This window comes from Amblyomma maculatum, chromosome 1 (assembly GCF_055883805.1).
Source record: "Amblyomma maculatum isolate TAMU_Amacu chromosome 1, ASM5588380v1, whole genome shotgun sequence".
Taxonomy (NCBI): Eukaryota; Metazoa; Arthropoda; class Arachnida; order Ixodida; family Ixodidae; genus Amblyomma; species Amblyomma maculatum.
In genome coordinates, this window is record NC_139344.1 from 117,929,834 (window position 1) to 117,951,891 (window position 22,058).

The following is a 22,058-nucleotide window of genomic DNA, read 5'->3' on the forward strand; positions in this document are numbered from 1 at the left end:
TTTAACCTCTCGAAGTGTGGCGAACATATCTAACGACAGAGTTCTGAGAGAAAGAGTGGTCACCCTGGATGGCAGACCACCAGAAACCCATTCCGAGCATTTTGACTCATTTCAACCCTTCTTATCTAGTTTCTCTTTTTTTTTCAATTGTTGCACTTGCTTGGTCTATTACACTCTAATCTGTCTTAATTTGTATCATGCATTGCCTTTTCATTCTGAGCATTTTGAAACCTTTGAACCCCCCTTTCTCATTTTTCATTTGTTTGATTGATCAATTATTTACTATGATTTTATTAACTCATCGTAGCCTCACATACTCCAAACAATCATCGATCACTAGAATCACAAATTTCCATGCAGCTCTTGATTATCTCTGACACGAGGTGCCAATAACTGCAACCATTTCTATAATATGATGCCAACAGCCTTTTGGCCGAGCGAGATGTATAAGCTATCGCTTAAACTTCATGGGCACCGGCAGTACTAGTGAAACAGCACTAGAAGCAATTACTGTGCAGTATTTGAGACATTGTAGCTGGACTGCCTTAGTTCTTGATTTAATTAAGGCCTGAAACTTTCAGTGTTTGCTGTTTTTAGTTGCCATGTTATTCTTCACCTGCATTTATAGGGTTGCTCAATGCTGCCAAGCAAGGATTGCAGGCTGTTGTAACAGCTCAGTTTAGATATTTTCCAATTGCTTTCATTTTTTTATGGAGTGCCCAAAGCACAATGCTTAATATGCATGGAATTATGATAAATGCTGCAAGTGATCAGCTTTACTGCTTGCAAAATCAAGTGCAGGCCTGCTTTTATGTTGGTGGATTCTGATTTATTGCAGAGAGTTTTCACTGATAAGACCAAAGTTTAACTCTCATTCAGTGCATGCAGTGTTCCCTTGATATTACATATCAAGTGCCTAACCAATGGAGGCACAAGTCATTCCTACCCCTTCATTCTCTTCCCCGTATTCTTGTTCATCTTGCTTACCCTGCACCCGATATCCCCCTCCTCCACTGCAGGCAATTCTACTGTGAAAAAAAAAAAAGATACTCTGGCTACTGCATATAGCAATACAGATTTCGTGCAGTAACGGTGGGAATATATAGGTCTGTGGAAAGAGTGGAGAGTTTGCTGTATGTGAGACATGTTCAGCTTCTGACGGAGTGTTCCGGTCTGTTTCAGGCTGTTACAGATCTCGCTCATTGTGGAAGGGCAAGCATGACCAGGTGAAGTTCGTGGTATCATGGATAAGATTTTAGAAGCAAAGCATTGCCAAGAACATAGAATAGCATCAAAAGTGGTTCTGCAATGCTTGAATGAGGTTTCAGAAGCGGCTGCTGCTTTGACAGATTCTCCAGAAACTGTTATTCCATCAATTCAAGAGTTTCTTTCGGAGAGTACCCCAGAACAAATGATTGAAGGCCATGACTGATGCGGCATCAACCTTTCGAGATCATTTTGAGGATTCACTACCTGACCTTACACAACCCAAAGATGATGACCTTAATGCATTTTCAACCTTGCAGCATCATTCTGAGGGTTCATTACTAGATTTTGCAGAACTCACTGAGCCTATTTAAGGCCTCTTGCAACAATCTACACAGCAATCCCATGAGAGTTTTCAAAGCCAGTTGGCAGCCTGGGCATTCAAATACAACATCACAGGAGCAGCTATTGACTCTGCTAAAAAATTCTGAGGCCTCATTTTTCTAATCTTCCGCGCAGCTATGAAAGCCTACTGTCCGCTCCCTGCAATGTACCAGTTGTCAAAATGGGCAACGGGGAGTATGTGCACTTCAGATTTTTTGAGGGTCTTTCACAAACAATGGATACCTGGCCTCCTTTGTAAGATGTTACAGGCCTTTTCTTTTCTGTTAACATTGATGGTTTACCCTTGTTCAAAAGCAGTCACCAGCAGGTTTGGCCCATTCTTGTCCAACTGCACCATCCTACTGGTCAGCACCTTGATTCTGTGTTTGTAGTGGGTGTATTCTGTGGTTCATCAAAACCACCCTCTCTCAATGACTTCCTCAACAAATTTGTCGGAGAGTTACTGCTTCTACTTTCAGATGGATTTTGTCACAAGGATTCATTATGGTGCTCTCCTGAAAGCAATACTATGCGACGCACTGGCAAAGGCCTTTGTAAAAGCTACTAAATTGTACTCGGGCTATTTTGGATGTGATAGACGTTGCCAAAAAGGAGTCTACATTGGCCGTATAACCTATCAAAGCTTATATAGTCCACTGCGGTCTGATGAGTCATTTGCAAACCAAGAGCAAAAGGAGCATCATACAGGCGTTTCACCCCTCACTGCAATTGGCATTCCAATGGGCACAGCATTTCTGTTATATGCACTTCACCCCGCTGGGTTGGCACAGTGGTTACGACGCTCGACTACTGTTCCCAAGGATGCGGGATCGTATCCTGGCCTCGGTGCCCGCTTTTCGATGAAGGTGAAAAGCAAGGCGTCCATGTGCTGTGCGATGTCGGTGCACGTTGAAGAACCCCAGGTGGTCGAAATATCCGGAGTCCTCCACTATCGTGTCTCTCATAGCCAGAGTCGCTTTGAATGTTAAACCCCACAAACCAAACCAGACTATATGCACCTTATTTGCCTTGGTGCTATGAAAAACTGATTGCTTATTGGGTGAAAGGTTCCTTGAAAGTGCGCATTGCATGCAGCTCAGTTATGCATACATCACAAATCCTGAAAGTGCTTGGCAGCAGTTAATCTTCCTTCGTCGTCTTCTTTGTTGCTGCTTTGCAACGTCAGGTCCTCGGGGTGGAGGAGTGGTCCGTTTGGCGTGCGACACGTTGCAGAGGAGATGAGGCAGATGGGCAGACTTCTTGGCACGAATGAGTACTGAGAATTTATTTACACTATATACACTATTTACACTACGACCGGTGTGGTCGCTACCATGAGAGGCAAACTAGAACGCCAGGCCACGGTGCGCCCGCAACAACACCCTGTCCTGCCTGGCCAACAACTTAACTTGCGTCGCGCTACAAGTAGCGGTTCCTCGGAGCACGGTCAGCGCATGGCATAACCCGGTCCGCACCTCTCGTTCCTGCTCTCCACCGAGAGCCCCAGATCAATGTCTCTGAGTTCCAAGTACCAACTGTCTTTTGGCGCCAAAAACACATCCATAAATCAATTCGCACAGCATTTCTGTGCCCAATAGGGAATGCGTTCTACATGAACCAATCAATGAATTATTTCCAGTTCAAAATGGCCAATGGCATGCTGCCACACCACTCACGAGCACAGCATGCATTTCACTCTCCCAACAACAAAAAAAAAGAAAATAAACAAACACGCTAAAACGCAGCGGCCACCAACGGCGCTCACTAAAAGCTGTAAGAGCCATCGGCGGAAGGTGACCGAAGAAAAAAAAGGGAAGGAGCAATTAAGCGTCCCCTTTGGCGCTCCGACTCCTACGCCTTTAGGCCCGTAGCATTCTCCATGCTACACCCTCCGACCGTCCCAGGCGGCTTCTCCAGAAGGACCAAAACCAGACAATGCACGGGGAGCGCGACACGCAGATCACGTCGCCGAGCGCGCGCCTCCTTCCAAGGCCTTTCCTGCCGGCTTGGTTTCACTTCCGTGCCCGGCGGCAAGCAGCATTTGCTCCAAAGTTTCGCGTCGGCCGAACAATCGAGGTGGGGGGGACTCGAGGAGCCATTAAAGAACAAGATCTAAAGACTCCGACCAAACACCCTCCTGGTGTGCAGATGTACCTGGCTCACCCAGCCCGACGTCTGCAAACGTTTAGAGAGGAAAAAGATCTAGACGCCGACCTAAACACTTTCGGATGTGCAGGTGTACATGGCCTACCCAGCTCAACGGCCTGTAAACCTGACTGCAGCCATGTGCCCAAAGACTTTGATCGAAAGCTATGGCCTCTTCTGAGAGGTGGAAAGTCACAGAATTCAGACACTTTGTCATGTACTTCGGCCCTGTTGTTTTGAAACAGGTGTTGCCACCAGTTTTGTATCATCACTTTCTGCTACTGCATGTTGGAATAGCGGTCATGTGCTGTCCTTCAATGAAAGACTTTCTTGACTTTGCTGATGAAATGCTTCACAAGCTTGTTAGCAGTGCAGAATCATGTATGGACCAGAATCTCTTGTCTATAATGTTCACTGTCTTGCACACTTGTGCCATGATGCCCGTCGACTTGGCTGGCTTGATTCATTTAGCTGCTTCCCATTTAAGAATCACCTAAAGGATTTGAAATGTCTTGTCAGGTCAGGTAATAAGCCCTTGCAGCAGTTGGACACCAGAATTGTTGAGCAGCAGTGCTCTAGAGTTCAGTTCAGTCGTTCAGTCATGTTGGACTCTTCGTGACCCTATGGACCATATCACGCCACACTTTCCGGTCTCTCACTATCTTCCTAACATCACATAACTTCATCTGCAGCTCCTCGAGGACGCCATCTAACCATTGCATTCGCTGCTTACCCCTCAACTTTTCCCAACATCAAATCTTTCTCCAGTGACTCCTCTCTTCTCATCAGATGACCAAAGTAGCTGAGCTTTAACTTTAGAATTTGACCCTCCAATGAGCAGTCAGGGTTTATGGTTGACAGTATTGACTTATTTGATCTTCTGGCAGTCCAAGAAACTTTCAAGACTCTCCGCCAGCACCACAATTCAAACGCGTCAATTCTTCGGTGGTAAGCTTTCTTCACAGTTCAACTCTCGCATCCATACATCACAACTGGAAAGACCGTAGCACGAGGTATACGGATCTTGGTTGGCAGTCTAATGTCTCTGCTCTGTCACAGCTTCCACTTCTTGTCCCTTGATGCTCCAGGACTTGATAGGGCAAGACACCATGATCTTTGTCTTTTCAATGTTCAGTTTAAGCCCAAACTTCTCTTTCTTCCTGTACTTGCATCAGAAGTCTCGAGTTCCACTTCACTTTCTGTCATTAAAGTGGTATCCGCATATCTAAGGTTGTTGATACGTTTTCTAGCAATCTTCACTCCAGTTGAAGACTCGTCCAGAACGGTCTTCCTCATGATGCACTCAGCATATAGGCTAAATAGGCAGGGCGACAGTATGCAGCCTTGTCTCACTCCTTTCTCAATCAGAAACCAATCAGTAAAGGCTGAATCGCATGCACGCGAAAACTCACGCGAACGCGACGGCGGCACGCGTCGCGCGAAGCCTTCGCGCGAACAGAAATGCATGTGTCGCTTGGTTCGTCGCTCGGATCTGCCGAAATAGAAAATTTCGCTCGCTCGCCCGGAAGTAACCGTACGTCACTGCCGCTCATTTCGCATGCTTTCTTTATTTTGCTGTGTTGCATTGTGATTGTGCATTACCGCGTAAACATTTCGCTTTGTACAAACAGTGGTGGATAGCCAAGGATTCAAAGAACGTCTAATCGCAACCGAAACAACAATAGAAACAAGGGGTCACGTGACTATTCGTGCCGATTACAGTGCAAGTTCACACACATTCGATACGGTTTGCTGTAAATACATTTTACTTTGGTATGTCGCAAAATAACTTTAATTCTTGCAATCGTTATGACTGTTGTTGGATTTGGCAATAGTTTTGCGGTGTACTAAGCCACTATGCCAGCCAAATGCCAGCCACATAACCTACACAGAGCGTTGTCGCCGTTTCGCTTGGTTCGCGCTGTCGCGTGCATGCGTCTTCCCCAGTAGGCGACGGAGCGAACCATGATCGCTTACGCCGCGCCGCCTTGTCGCTTCGCTCACTTTTTCGCTCACATGCGTTTCCCGCTTAAGGCCATGCTCAGTTCTGACTGTGGCCTTTTGCCCTTCATACAGGTTCCCGAGGAGACAGATGAGGTGAGTTGGAACTCCCATCTCTTGGAGAGCTTGCCGCAATCTGCTGTGATCTACGCAGTCAAACGCTTTCGCATAATCAATAAAGCAGAAGTAGATGGGTTTCTGGAACTCTTGCTTTTTCCATGATCCAGCGAAGGTTGGCAATCTGGTCTCTAGTTCCTCTGCCCTTGCGAAACCGAGCTTGCACGTCCGGAAGCTCCCGATCCACATTCTGCTGCAGCCTACCTTGGAGGATTTTCAACATCACCTTGCTAGCATGCGAAATAAGTGCGATCGTGCGGTAGTTGGAACAATCTTTGGCACTGCCTTTCTTTGGAATGGGAATGTAAACTGACCTCCTCCAATCCTGTGGCCACTGCAGGGTTGTCCAAATTTGCTGACAATGTATACAGAATGCTAACAGCGTCATGGTTGAGGTTTTGAAGCAACTCAGCTGGAATGCTATCAATTCCGCTAGCTTTATTCTTAGCAAGGCTGGCTAAGGCCCATTCAACTTCACTCTTCAGGATGCCCGGCTCGAGATCATTAATCACAACCATTTTATGTTGGGTTTGCACGTCCGGGTCCTTGTACAGTTCTGTATATTCCTGCCACCTCTTCTTTATCTCCGAGGCTTCAGTAAGGTCCCTGCCTTGTTTGTCCTTTATCACGCCCAACTTGGCGCAGAAGCTTCCTTTGATATCTTTGACTGTCTTATACAGAGCTCTTGTGTTCCTCAATTTGCTGTTCTCCTCAATGTTCAGGAAGGCATTCTTATCTCTCCTTGCTATTTTTTGAAAATCCGCATTGAGAACCTTGTATCTTTCTCTTTCCCCCATAACTTTTGCCATCCTCCTTTCCTCAGCTATTTGCAAAGCCTCTTCAGATAACCAGTCTGCTTTCTTGCATTTCTTTTGCTTTGGAACTACCTTAGTAGCAACTTCTTGTATTATATCACGAACATCAGTCCACATCTCTTCAGGCTCTCTGTCTTCTAGATCTAATTCTTGAAATCGATTCCTCACTTCCACAGCATATTCGACGGAATTTGATCCAGATCATACCTGAAAGGCCTTCTAGTTTTCTACGTTTTCCTTAATCGAAGCTTAAATTTGGCAATAAGAAGCTGATGATCGGTGCCACAATCTGCCCCAGGCCTTGTTTTTACTGCTTGTATAGCGCTTCTCCATCTTTGCCGACAAAGAATATAATCAATCTGATTCCTGTGCAGACCGTCCGGTGAAGTCCATGTGTACAAGCGCCTCTTGTGCTGTTGAAAATGATTATTCGCTATGGTCAGGTCGTTTTCTTGACAAAACTCTACTAGCCTGTGCCCAGCTTCATTTGGCTCACCAAGACCGAACTTGCCTGTATTTCAGGATATTTCTTCACTCCCCACCTTAGCATTCCAGTCTCCTATGAGAAAAAAGACGTCTGATGATGGAGTGCAGTCTAAAAGGCACTGCAGGTCAGCATAAAATCACTCAACGTCAGGTTCTTCAGCAGTAGTGGCTGGTGCATAGACTCGGATAACTGTTATGTTGAAAGGGTGACCTTGGATGCGAAGTGAAATCATTTGGTCGTTTTTGGGGTTATACCCTAGCACTGCTTTGCCCATTCTGTTTACTATGAGAGCGACCCCATTCTTTCTCCTGAATTCGTACCCACAATAAAAGACATAATGGTCGCCCGAATTAAATTCTCCCATTCCGGTCCACTTGAGCTCGCTGATACCCAAGATATCAATGTTCAATCTGTTTATTTCTCGCTTGACGACATCCAGTTTACCTTGCGTCATAGGTCTTACATTCTACGTTGCTATGTGATATATCTCCTTGCAACATCGGACTTTCCGGTCACTTCCCGACACATCCACAACTGAGCGTCCTTTTGGCTTTAGCCCAGCTGTTTCATTCGTCCTAGAGCTACTAGGAATCGCCCTTTGTTCATCCCCAGTAACATGTGGGATGCCTTCCAACCTGGGGGGGCTCATCTTCCGGCGCCCTATCATTATTGCTATTGTGACTGGCCATAGGGTTTCCTTGGCAGGAAATACTGGAGTGGGTTGCCATTACCTTCTCCAGTGAATCACATTTTGTCAGAACTCTTTGCCGTGACCTGTCTATCTTTGGTGGCCCTACACAGCAGAGCTCACGGCTTCATTGAGTTTCGCAAGCCTCTCCGTCATGACAAGGCAGTAATCCATGAAGGGGGCTCTAGATTTAGCACTCCTTCAAATGCTGATACTGTAGAGTTTGGGGTTATTTCATCCTCTATCCATTCTTCTGGTCCTGCTCTCTCCTATTGTGACTGGAATCAGTGCTGTAAAGCTGCATGGAAAAATAGTTGCATCAGCAGAAAGGCTCCTGATAATTGTGTATTGCTCACCAAAAAACAGAGTGGTTCTAGTTTCGAACTTTCTTGCATCTGGATCCAGCACTGTCATCATTGGCAAATTGTGCAAAATTGAAGGACAGCTGTACACTCGCCCCTGCAGGTCATCGTTGCTGTCAATATTTGTTGTATCATCTTCTGCTGGTTGCTTTGAGACATTTTCAATTGCAGACATTGTTTGCAAAGGGCAGCTTTTGCCGTACAAAAGGAAATAAGTTTTCTGTCCTTTGTTCCGTCATTTTTAAGCTGAGAGCTGTCAATGGGGCTCATGTCCTGCTGCATTTTTTTAAATTAGTGTTTCATTTTTTAATCTGAAGTTTGCCAAGTATGTGCTTTGACATTGAGTTGCTATTTGTTCAAGGAGGTGCTGTAGTTGTTAGTTTCCAGATTTCCAGGTTTCACATTGTGGAATTTGTTGAGGAGGGAAGCTCGTATGTCGTTCCAACAAACTGGGTCGAGGAAGCTGGAACAGTTTGTTTCTGGCCGCCAACAACGAAGAAAAATGAAGTTGACTGCATGGTAAAGATTGGAGTAGATGTGGAGGATGGCTGAAAGCAGTACCCAGCTAGTATTCTGTCTAGCAAAAGTAAGCAGCTTGTGTAACTTCAGATATTTCATGACAAGAGGGAAACTGTGTGGAAGGAATAAATGTCATCACCTGCATTTATTTTTCAGGGCTGCTTGTCCTCTGATGTTTTACTGCCTTAATGTTTTGTCCATTAAATTAATTTTTTTTTCAGAACTAAAGTAATATTTTCTGTGAGCTGATGTCTCAGCTAGTCATTGTTGGAAAATTTAATATTAAGCAGCCAATTTTATGCTTTATTGTTCCTGTTTGTATTCTCGCCATTGCAGATGAAAACAAATTGGCATGCAATCCTTTTGAGTTTATGTGGCAAGAGTACTCTGCCCCTGCTCAGTTACTGTTGCATTTCCTGCTCATAGAAGTTGGAAGTAGTGGTGAGATAGGCAGAGTTTTGAAATGTCAGGTTGTAGGACTTAATTTTTCAAAGTTCCTTGAGCTTACGTGTCGTCTTAAAGGTTTTTGTTGTGTTGTCTTCAACTTTCAAATGACCTTCGTTTTTTAAACCAGGTGCCTGCACGCAAGCTAAGGAATGTTTAGTGAACACATTAGTGACATCTCATCTGGAGTCCAAAGACTTTGTTTGCTCCAAAAGAGTCACGGAGGAGGTGAAAAAAAAGGATTTTCACTGATAGTAAGGATGATATGTCAGGCTCAAGTCAACATAGTTCCTTCATGCAGAGTCAGATTCAGTGTTTGACAGTTTGCTTCTTGTATACTTCAACATGTTTTGCATTCGACCTTAACAAAGAAACCCTATTTCAGCCCTACATCTTATGCACATCGACACAAACGTCACAAGCCGCAGAAGTTTGAAATAGTTCCTGTCACTTACTGGGGGGGGGGGGGGGGGGGGTGCAAGGAAAGCAAGGAAAATAGCAGTTGCACCTTGAGGAGCTAAACAGAACGCGTGATGGAGTATTGATTGCAATATCTTAGTAGTGAACTTTTTTGCTCTTATGAATGGCTTGAAACAGATTAAAAATACTTTTGTATTCTGCTGTTCTGCTAGAAAGTGAATGCTGGCACTTAGGTCTAATACATGAGATGATCACATTGTGATTACATTGTTTGATACACAAAGTTAACTGTCGTGCTAACTTCAAAGGAGGCAAAAATGTTACCCAATTGACTATGAGTGCAGATGAAATTGGCATATAATGAACTTCCTCTTACTGTATCATCTGACATTGTTTTGCACGTGATTGTGTAATTTTTCTAACATGCATATCAATTCGTCATGCAAGTGATCGATTCTACAGCGGTTTTGTCAGAAATGTTCTAGAAAAATTTTACTTAGAATTCATTCTGGAGATTTTTGGATGTAAACAGCATTCACTGAGTTTTATTTTTTTTATATTAAATACAATAAAAATATATATTATATTATATTTTATATATAATATTGATACAAACTATAGTCAACGACGAAGCGGAGACAACCAGTGGCTAGTTGACGTAGACGATGAAGTGGTTGCTAGTTGGCGTAGACGACGAAGTTGGTTGCCTGGAACCGTGCTCAGACCGCTGCTCGGAGCGCTCTCGGACTTCGGCAGTCTTCTAGGCTCAGGGCGTTGCCTGGACATTTGGCTCAATACCCGTTACAGTCTGGTGGAGGTGCTGGGTGCGTTTTCCCACGTTTACACGCTTCACGACGGATCTGACTCCGGTCCACCAGCGACTCAGTCGCCGCCTCCGCGGACAGTCGCCTGAGGTTGGGCCCCTTTCCACCCCTATGAGGATCACGCAGCCACAACTCTCGAGCCACCTCGACATGGCCACTGATCCCAGGCTCCCAGCTCCGATCCTTTGCCACCCGCCGCGAACACCACCATCTTTTCACGGCGATGTCTTCGAAGACGCTGAGGATTGGCTGGCTACCTTCGAGCGAGTGGCTCGGTACAACGGCTGGAGTGACGGGCGAAAGCTCAATAATGTTTACTTCGCCCTAGAAGAGTCTGCACGTACGTGGTTCGAAAACCATGAGGGCGCCCTTACCACCTGGCAAGCATTTTGCCATGAACTTCTGACCACCTTCCCCAACGCCGATCGCCGCGAGAAAGCTGAAGCTGCACTTCAGTCCAGAAACCAGCGGCCAAATGAAAGTGTACGCATGTTCTGTGAAGACATGACCCATCTTTTCCAGCGCGCAGACCCCAATATGAAAGAGGAGACGAAGCTTCGCCACCTCATGCGTGGAGTTAAGCAGGAGCTATTTGCGGGCGTCGTTCGCAGTCCACCGCGTACCGTTGCTGAATTTCTCGCGGAAGCAACGACCATGGAAACGATGCTACAACAACGGGCCCGGCAGTACAACCGAGATGTCAGCAGCCTGGCCCCAGATGTTTTTTCGTCGTGCCATGGAGGCGGTGCGGACGCCTTACGTGACCTCATTCGGTCGGTTGTTCGAGAGGAACTCCAGCGTTTCCGTCTGTCTCAGAGTGCGCCAGTGACCTCGCTGACCGAAGTCGTCAGAGATGAAGTACGCCAGGCTGCTCGTGAATTCCCAGTCACCAACGTACTGCAGCGCGGCAATGAAATGCCCACGCACACATCCGTTGTTCCTCAGGCAGCTGCCTACGATCCTGTCGCTACCATGCCTCCACGGGTCGACGACAAACGAACGTACGCGTTCGTTGCACCTCAAGCAGCTGCCTGTGGTCCTATTGACCCGACACCGGTGGTTAGTCACATCAGTCCGTATGATGTATCGGCTCAAGCTGTGGTGCCTGTTACACGTCCTCGCAAGTCGAACGTGTGGCGTACGCTGGACCGCAGGCCAATCTGCTACCGCTGCGGGGAGGCCGCCCACCTTTACCGTGCATGCCCGTATCGCCGAGTGGGACTTCGCGGCTTCACACCCGATGCGCCCTGTCCACGGAACGGCGAACGGCCGCTCGAAAGAGAAGCTCATCTGTCGGCCAGTCAGAGGCCTGGGAGGTACAGGCGCTATGACTCAGGATTGTCATCTGCGCTGCGGTACCGTTCCCCAAGCCCTCGCAGAGACCCCAGCAATACTGAGTGGTGTTCTCAAAGTCCACACCGGGAAAACTAATTCCAGCGGTCTCCGGAGGCAGGGCCGCTGCTGTCGAAAAAATTGAAGATCCTCCGCTGCCGATACACCGATACGCTGATTTCTCACAGGGGCAGGGTAGCGACAGCATCCGACGGGCATACTTCTGATTTGTGCGTGACACTTGATGGAACTAACACGATCGCATTACTTGACACCAGTGCAGACTATTCAGTGATAAGCCATGCCCTCGCCCAGGAATTGAGCCAAACGTCCAGGCAACGCCCTGAGCCTAGAAGACTGCCGAAGTCCGAGAGCGGTCCGAGCAGCGGTCTGAGCGCGGTTCCAGGCAACCAACTTCGTCGTCTACGCCAACTAGCAACCACTTCATCGTCTACGTCAACTAGCCACTGATTGTCTCCGCTTCATCGTCGACTATAGTTTGTATCAATATATATATATATATATATATATATATATATATATATATATATATATATATTGTCAGGCATGCACACAGAAGACAAGTAAGTGCGAAAAAGAGGCTCTCTAGAATAGAGGTAAAGAAGAGGAAGCTCACCATATGTTTGTTAGCGCACCAGGCTAAGGTGCAGAATCACTCTGTAAATAAACCTTAACAGTGTGGTGGAAGGTGCTGCAATGATCACCACGGATTCCTCTCTACCTCGTTCGAGCAGACGACTCACTGAGCTTCCCCCTTTGACCGCCACAATAATCCAGAACGGCGACGCACGGCAGAGGTCCAGCGGCACCTGCATGGCAGCATTACCGTGAGCCGCGGACCCTTTCTGCCAAGGCTGGTGAAGACGTGGACGAGTGGCTCACCAATTACCAGCGGGTGAGCAAGTACAATCGCTGGGATGCCACTGTAATGCTGGCAAATGTTTTTTTCTTGGACTCCACAGCCCTAACATGGTTTGAGAACCATGAAGCGTCCCTAACGTGCTGGAATCGTTTTGAATAGGAGATTCGAAATTGTTTCGGAGATACCACGGCAAAACGGAAATGCGCTGAGCAGACTTTATTCCAGCGAGCCCAAGTGCCTGTTGAAGCATGCACAATGTACATAGAATTAAGAAGTCCTAAAACTCTGCAAAGTGGTGAATCCGAGCATGTCTGACGAAGACAGAGTTGGCCACCTCTTAAAGGGCATCGCAGTGGATGTATATAACTTTTTAATTACAAAAGAAAACTTAGATTCTCCCACGGCCGTGATCAAGCACTGTCGTACGTTAGAAACTTTAAAGCTGCGTCGCATAACTCCGAAATTCGGCCATCTGCCTAACGTGACCACTATTGCAAGTGTGGATTCTCATGAGTATTCACATGAGCCTTCACATTTGGCCGATATGATTTGCGAAATTGTCCGTGATAAGCTCTCCCGCCATCAAGATGTGAACCGCAGTGCAATCCCCTGTGATAGCTGCTGCCTGCAGGCAGCTCCCATCCAGCGCTCTTCTTGGGGTTCTACCGCTCCTCCTCCCGTCCGTGACCACCGAAACGACTCATATGGCCCTGCTCCCCTAGCTCGTTCCCATCTACAGGGCGCCACCTGCTCCGCATCAACCCCAGCGGCTGGACTTAGCTGATCGCTTCGATCCTGTTACCGAGGGCTATTATTTAGACCGTGCTCGTGAACCACCCGTCTGTTACCGCTGTGGTATGCTTGGCCACATATCCAGATTCTGCCGCCGCTGGAACTACGCTACCAGCGCCAATGGTCAAATCGCCGTTGTACCGTGAGTCCAGAAGTCCGTGACCTGGCCTATCCCCCTCCTTCGGGCTCCTACCACTACGTACCACCACGCAACGACTCGCCAGTTTCGGATCGCATGCCTGACTCCTCCTGCCCGCCGCTCCCGATGTTCGCCTTCTCCCCGCCGTTCTTCTCCGCCACCGGCAAACTAGCGTGTACGGCCGATGGAGGTGCAGTCGCCAGGTCATCGATATTGCCAATTTCTCTACCGGTCGTTATGCTGAAGAATCGCTTGGAAGTGTTAGTGGATGGTGTTCGTGTTATGGCCTTAGTGGATACGGGTGCTACAGTTTCCGTGATGAGCTTAGATTTTAAGAACCGTCTCGGCTGCAAAATTATGTTGCCTGTGGCTAAAGCTACGTCGGACGGACCCGATCAATGGTCTTAAAGGTACGTCCGACGGACCCGGTGCGTTTTTCTTCGGGATACGTCGGACGGATCCGGGAAATATTTTTCAGAGGTACGGCGGACGGACCCGATCGGTGGGGTTCATCTGACGGGTCGCTTGGGATCTGTTGGGAAAGCCGGATGGATCCGAGATCCCCCAGATGTGGTTGTAGCAACAACTTGGTAGTCATATGTAGTCAAATCGAAGTTGGTACGAGGTGTGCGAGGTGCAAGAAGTATCTACTACATACCATGCGTGAAATGGGAAATTACAAAGAATAGCGCCTAGAATGGGTGATATACTACGTGATGGCATGATGATAGGTTTACGTGAGTTGGACCGCGGCAGGGTGGCAAGCATGACCAGAGCACAAGCGCATGTAATCGCGGTGTTGACGGCCAGCCCGCGGCCCGCACGCCCGCTCATTTGGTCCTCGTTATCATGTGGATTAACGTCTACGATGGTCATTATGTAGTTATGTAGTTTTGATTCTTCAAAGTTTTCTCACTTCTATCTGTGATGAGATGCGTCACGTAACGCACCACTTTCTGTTCGCATTGAGGTTTGGTGCTGCAAGCTCTACATACTTATACAAGCGGCGCTGAAAAGCTGGGTACCGCCTGCGTGTCTCTAGCCCAAGCATCGCATCATTCGTGTTTGTTGTACAACTGGAGGTGTGGTTTGTGCTTACCGTGAGATGCTGCGATGTACGGATTACGTCCTACTAGAGTGCTGTGATGAGTGCGCTGATGTCTGGACGTACATCAGTGTGTCCGTTTATGATCGGCGATGTTCCACGTGCATGACTGTGTTTATTAGGTGCATTGGTAATTTATTTACACGCGCTGTGCAACAGTCAGACGAAAATAAGTCGTCGACAATTTGTTATCAGACTGCACTGCAGAGCTCAAAACTCGGAAAATGGGAATGCACATGATGCAGTTTTCGCATGTTGGAGTGGACCGAAAAATAAGTGCCCAGCCCACACCGCCGAGATGCTCATTGCTACAGGTGAAATGGTTCAGGTTTCTGTAAAATAGCTGCCTGGCACAGCACCTTTTTAAATGTTCAGGCTTTGTACTATTGTTGAAGGCCACTTTATCATTAATAAAGGAACGAATATGCTTTATGTGTTAATGACTAGTGCTTCTTCAATATATTATGTTAATTTTTTTTCGTTTTTCCTTAGTTTCCTTTGTTTTTCATGCTAGACAAACACAAATGGTACGCTTTTAAACTTGTCAGTCCAAAGCTGAACATGAATATCTGCCATGCATGTAACAGCTTTAATGCTAGAAAGGTTGACGTGTATAGCACGTGCGTACACGCTGCGACATCTCAGCGGCACGTTCGGCTACTTGCCCCAAGGTCGTGATGTTTAATGCCAGTGATGGCAGTCGCACTTTGCTGCTGGTGAAATGCAAATGCATCTGTTTCCTGCGAGATAACACAAAGTACAAAGCCCGGGCAGTCAAATTAATCTGGAGCTCTCCACTATAGTATTCTTCATAGCTACACATGTCACTTTAGGATGTGAAACCCTACATGCCACAGGTAGGATGTTGTTTTTTAGATTTTGTAACCTCTCATCTATGTTTTGCAACATTTGGCAAATTTTAGTTCTCAAACAGTTGTTAAAGATGAAACTGAAGTAGTTCTTGGCATGGTTTCCTGCTTGGATTAATTTGCTAATTGCAGTTCTTAGAATTTGCATCAATGCTGAACAGTTCAATAGCAAGTAGTTGAATTACAGGAATGATGTGGATCACGCATTTCAGTTCTGACAAATGGAAAGTAACGGTCTCCTTCTTGCATGCATAGATATGCCCTTAGACAAATACATACTTGGGTGTGTGATTGTGATACATATCAAGGGTCGACAGAAGGCCATGTGGAGCCAGTGTGATATTCTTCATGAAGGCTAAAATAAAATTGTACAACAGCTGCTGTACCATGCAGAAAAAAATTGGTCATTTAGTGTATGATTAACTGACCATATATAGCATCTTACTCAGAGTATGATGTGATATATAATATCTGGTTTAGAATCCCAAAACAACTACGGGTATGAGGAACACAATAGTTGAGGGCTCCAGTATAATTTCGACCACCTGGGTTCTTTTACATGCACTGACACCACACGGTGCATGACGGCCTATTGTTTCGCCTCTATTGAAATGCCCCTGCTGTGGCTGGAGCCAAATCTGCATCTATGTGTTCAGCAGCCGAGCACTCTAACTACCGAGCCAGCACAACGGGGCCAAGTATCACAATGCATGCCATTACATTTCCTTCTAGCATGTGGTTTCTTTAACAGAACTGATGTATACAAGGAAAAGTAAATAGCAAGAAAACACTAGTTTTATTGCACATTATATTCACATTTCAGCAAACATTCTCTAGGAAGAAATTTTTCATAATGTTTGCATGAAAACTATGAACATCTTACAAAAACAAAACAATGCACTTACTGCACTCTAATTGTTAATGGGCAAGGTTGCATCTATGCTACTACACTGCACTTATCACAAAACCACAAGCCCCATCTGCTTTGGCCAATCACTTGATGAAATTCACGGAGACAGATGTTGCACACCACAGACTGGTCGTCTTGCAACATATCTCTGCATACGTTGCATTTCAATTTCATGCTTTTCCACTTAGCTTCAGCTGTTGCCAGCATTACTAGTCACCCATCTTTTCTGAAATTCTTTTTTACATTGTTGGGACCAGCATCAGCGTAGGGACCAGCATCCTTGCTAACGATGGTCTCTGGCATTCTCGATGCTATCATTTTCACATCTTCCTCACCTGGAAGAACGAAGAAAATGACAAGCTTTGAGCAGACAAAAAATTAGGGAGACTCCTAATCTCCACCTGTAAGGGTATGATGCGCCAGCGTTAATGGCTCTTGTCTGCAGATCCCACTGTGGTTTCCCGTTAATTTACATGCTCTTTGCTACAAACTTAATTACTATAATTCCTTAATTCGTGTCTGTTATGTCAGACATACTCATTAGCATACGGTCGTAGGCTGCCCTGTTATGTGATAGACAACCTGGCATAGACCTCTGTAAGCCTCACGTTAACCAAACTGTACAAACATACCTCCATTGCCTAGGAGTAGCCTTTCTTAATCGGAGCTGAAACATCTCGGAACATATTTCAAATATAACTTTGCAAGCCTGACTTAACAGCTCCTGACATGTCGTGTGGCCTCGTGACATTTGGCTCTTGGCACTTTTGGCTTGTGCACAGGGTCCATCTGTTAAATACTGGTTAACATGCATGAAAAATACATTTTCACACAAACTGGTTGCAAATGGTGAAGTGGTGCACTGCAGATTCTGAAATGTATACCTATGCAAGGATGGCATCATCACATAACATGATCAAGAGATCTGTCAGTACCTGCAGTTACATGGCATTTCAATGCCCATTAAAGGACCACCTCAGACAATGGTTGTTACCACAAGACCTGTTCTAACAGCGTACTGAGTCCTGACACCATTCCACTGAGCGATGGACATGTATATGCATATCCTAGATAGCTCATGATTGTGGACCTCATTTATTTCTATGACTTCCAAGGAGTTCCTGTCGTCAGAAACCCTACCCTTTACGAAATCAGGACAGCTGTCTTGAAAGGTGATGAAAAGAAATAACCAGGTTACCTTGCCACAATGCTTAATTACAGAGGGTAAATATGCTGCATGAAGATATTAAGAAGCTTATACAAAGAAAAGTGAGAGTGAAATGGCAGAATTTTTGAAACATTGAAATAAACTATAGTATACTTTGTAGAACCTGTCATCGAGGAATGGAAATCGTGCAGGCATCAAAAACAAAACAATGAGGACATTTTAGGTCATCTTCACAAAACAGATACCCATACCTCACACACAGCTTCATATTATGAAAGAGGACAAACCAATATGCAAGGAGTGTGGAAATGAACTAACAATAAACCATATCTTACTTACACGTGCACCAGAGTAGAGAAAATAAGAGGAAAACATTTTGTACAATTTGCAACAGATCTCTTCCCATCCCAGCATGATCCTAGGAGAGACGTGCAAATTTCCTGCATTTTTGGTTTCTTAAAATGTTCCTAAACAAGCTACATCCTAAAGAACATTTTAGTCATTACGCACAAAATAAATACATTAAACCTTGTTCTTGGTGCATGGCAGTATTAGTCGCTTATGAACCATAAAAATCAACACAACGCTGTAAGGTATACCTTGGTCAGCCATGTTATATGATACAAGCTTTCGGTCTGGTGTGGTCCTTATTCACGTGACAGCGTTATCATGAGGGTCTATGTCCCAGCAATTGGAAAGTGACCTATTCTAATGATTTTAAAAACTGAAGGCGATTTTACAGATCTCTAAAGATGTGCGGATGTTTGGTTTCGACTGGAATGCTCAACTGCTTTATCAACGTCCGCCTGCTTTGACAGCCTGGAGTGAAACTGTCGAAGAGAACACATTTTTTAACATTTAACGCGTCCCTGAAGGCGTTGCATTCAATTACGGGGCTCACAAAAAGCAGCTGAATGTCAAACGTCGCCTAGGTAGGCTTTCTAGCAAGACAGCGGTGTAGCGTAGAAAATCGCTCCTCCGGTCCATCGCTGGCGCCGCTGACTTGAAAGGCGAACTGTTCAAACTTATAGCTACTGACCACACCTGAAACACTGAATTGTGCATGGTCAAGGCAGAATTTCTCTAACACTAAGCACTGGTAGCTATCAATTTCGCGCCCAATATTATGAAAATCCGTCCTCTCTTCGATCATTGATACGTCCATGGTTGAACATTCATGTGCCTCGGGGTAGGCCAGCCGTGGGAACATGGATGCGTGGTTATAGCAACGATCACCTGCATGACACACTCTGCTAAATTCCAAGAGTCAGCTTCTGCAACGAAATGTGCAGCACGCATTTCTACCGCGTACATATAAGTCCGGCGACACATGCATATCTCCCGCTCATTTCAAAGCTGCGCGGCCGTTCAGTCGGGTCACGCTAGCCTCGAGCATGCGGGGGTTTAAACTACATGTACGCAAAATTCAACGACGATAAAAAGATGCAGGCTGGGCATTTTAGTCTAGTCTTCCCCTAAATACCAAAGAAAATTGCTGTTCATAGGGAATTCGGATCGTTCGTGCTTCCGGCTTTTCGGTTGTGCACTCATGTATTGCGGTGCAGTAGGTCCTCACCCCGACGAGTCGATGTGCAGCTCGCCGCAGTAGCAGTGCAGGCCTCTAGTAGATTCGGCATGTCTTCTTCCACGACTCTGGGGTAGAATTTAAACGAAGAATTTAACTAGAAACATCCTGTTTCCTCTGTCTGCATGCGAGGAACGAGCATAATGCCATTTCACATATACTTTGGACTGCCGAATGTTCTGCACGGCGATGGTGTGTGAGTTGTGCCGGCGCCAGATCTTCGGAGGTCGATGCAGGACCCAAGACAGCGTAAATGTTAGGAATAGCTCGCTTGCATTACGGGCAGATCGAGGTGATAGTTTAGTGCGAAGCGAAAGCTGCTCGTGAATGTGCGTATCTCGATATGCAAGCTGGTGGAGCTGGTGCAGTATACCTCGCATCGCTTGCAGATATATGTGCGTGACAGCGATGCTTGCCGTACACAATCCTGAGTGAAGACCGTGATCTATGTTAGAACGGATGAACTCTTCGTAGCACCTCATCGAGAGTCGCGCGGCAGATTCATTCACGCGTAGCAAGCGGAATGTGGCGTTCGACGTGCATATAGCCATGAGCCATGTATATCGACGTCCGCTGTATCTTTACGAGATTCGAATGGATACATCGGACGTACCTTTGGACACTTCGAATTATGTTTGGTTGGGATATAACTCATATTTCGAGGTGTAGGGGGAGAATCGCTGGTTCCGCTTGGTATTTCTTATGTAAATGTAGCGGTCGCTGGACACGAGTTTAGAACTGAATTTACGGTGCTCCCTCGCTCTACGCACGACGTTATTCTAGGAGTTGACTTTTTATAGCTAGCTGTGTGGCGCAACTCTCGACTTCAACAGTGGCGAGATATCAATAAGCCTCAGCCTTCGATCGGCCCTCATAGAAGAATGGCCGCGGGCTTGTCCAAGTGTTTTCTGTCTTCGAGGATACCGTCGATCGTTCCGGCGATGTCCGCCATCTTCGTCCCAGTTGTGTCCTCGGGCGCGGCTCCCAATGCCTTCGACGCTCTGGTGGAACCCGCTTCCCTTTCCGGTGCCAAAAAGAGTGTGTTGGTGCCCCGCAGCGTTGTTCGAGTGAACGAGGGCCGTGCCACGCTTTGGACTGTCAACCATACCAACGAACCTACCGTATTGCCGCGTGGTTTGAAACTCACCCACTTTGAAGAAGAACGCCTTTCTATGCACATCGCCGCGTTCAGTGACAGCGTTGCTCGTTCAACTAGACGTCCTGGTCATGCCGATTCCCAGTTTCAGTCCATGATAAATGAATCGCTACCTACCAACGATCGGCGAATATTGATGGAGGTTCTTATGAAACATGCGGACGTGTTCGACTTTGCTCGAGATCAGCCACCACCGATTCCGCCTTCCCGCACCCACCACATGATCAACACTGGATCTGCACACCCAAATAGACAGACACCATACCGTGTTTCACCACGGCCGCGCCTCCATTGAACGGCCGTGGTTTCACCTTCAGAACGTAAAATAAATGACGAACAGGTCCGTGATATGATGCAAAGAGGAATTATTCAGGAATCATCTAGCCCATGGGCCGCCCCTGTGATTCTCGTGAAAAAAAAAAAAAAAAAAAAAAAAGATGGCACCTGGCGATTTTGTGTCGACTATCGCCGCCTCAATACTGTCAGCAAGAAGGATGCTTACCCGCTCCCGCGTGTTGATGCTGTTGACTGCCTCCATTCAGCTTCCTACTTTTCATCTGTTGATTTATGGTCCGGATACTGGCAGATACCGATGCATCCGAAAGACAAGGAGAAGACGGCATTCGTGACTCCCGATGGGTTATATGAATTTACGTGATGCCTTTCGGCCTATTCAACGCTCCGGCTACCTTTGAAAGATTTATGGACACTCTTTTGCGTGGACTGAAGTGGCAAATTTGCATGTGTTACCTAGATGACTTAGTGATTTTCGGGAGGACCTTCGCCGAGCATAACAGCCGTTTAGCTGTGGTCCTTAAAGGGCAACTTCGGTGAGTTTTTCATCATTTTGTGTTTTTGGTTGAATTACATTTCTCGGCGCGTCCTGACCTCAACACAAAAAAACCGTTTCTCGAAATTCCAATTAGGAGCATTTTTGAAAGGGAAAAGCCGCAAATCGAAACCGAAACTGTTTTCCCAGCCAGAAACGGCGTCCCAGTTGATGAAATGGTGACGTCACACTCAGTATTAGAAAAACACGTACGTGCATTGGATGGTGAAAATCAAGTATGGAAATCATGACGTACTGCATAAAATGTCTTGAGGTAGTTCAGTATAATCCTCCCGATTTTATAATCACGCGGGAAGTGGACATTGCAGCCAGTATACTGTTTGTGACGTCAGAAACTCAGTGTTGCCCGCAGAAATAGTCTCAACTCAAGCCATGAAAACGGCATATTTTAAAGTCGTGTTGCGCGCGAACTGATTATCGTGCGGTGCCCAAATTTTGTAGAATGAGTCAGGATGGAGAGAAGAACCTACAGTGAAATTTTTACTAGAATATTCGAATGTCAAAAAACCTCCGGAGTTGGCCTTTAACTGCATGGAGAAAGCGGGTCTCGTGCTGAACTCTAAGTGCCGCTTCGGTGAACGCCAGATCGTTGTGCTTGGGCATTTGGTTGACAAAGACGGTGTTAGGCTCAACGTTACTAGATACTTTTCCAGTTCTCAAACTCCGGCGCGCCGCCTGACGCTTCTTCGTTGCGCTCCGCGCGGGGCGCGCGCGATGCCGTTTGCCCGACCACGGCCGGACTGAATGCAGCGGCGCGCGCTCTTTTCAAAGCGCGTGCGCGTGCCTCCAGACCGGCCGTGGCCGGCAAATCGCAGCTCAACGTTGTTTTTGGCGCCAACGTGTTACTAGGCGCAGCT

At 46.4% G+C, this 22,058-nt stretch overlaps 1 long non-coding RNA gene across 5 annotated transcripts in view; it reads left to right on the forward strand.

Annotated features, from left to right (window-relative positions):
- Window positions 1-22,058, forward strand: part of LOC146203690 (uncharacterized) — a 371,705-nt gene that overhangs the window by 175,012 nt on the left and 174,635 nt on the right. The window contains exons 4-5 of one of the 5 annotated variants that reach the window (XR_014703902.1): window positions 12,500-12,660; window positions 13,505-15,095. The exons of 2 other annotated variants lie outside the window; for them this stretch is intronic. This is a non-coding gene — a long non-coding RNA (uncharacterized LOC146203690). Of the gene's footprint in view, window positions 1-1,182; window positions 10,159-12,499; window positions 12,661-13,504; window positions 15,096-22,058 lie in introns of those variants that run through there. 2 more of the 5 variants (XR_014703901.1, XR_014703905.1) reach the window with 2 other exon arrangements.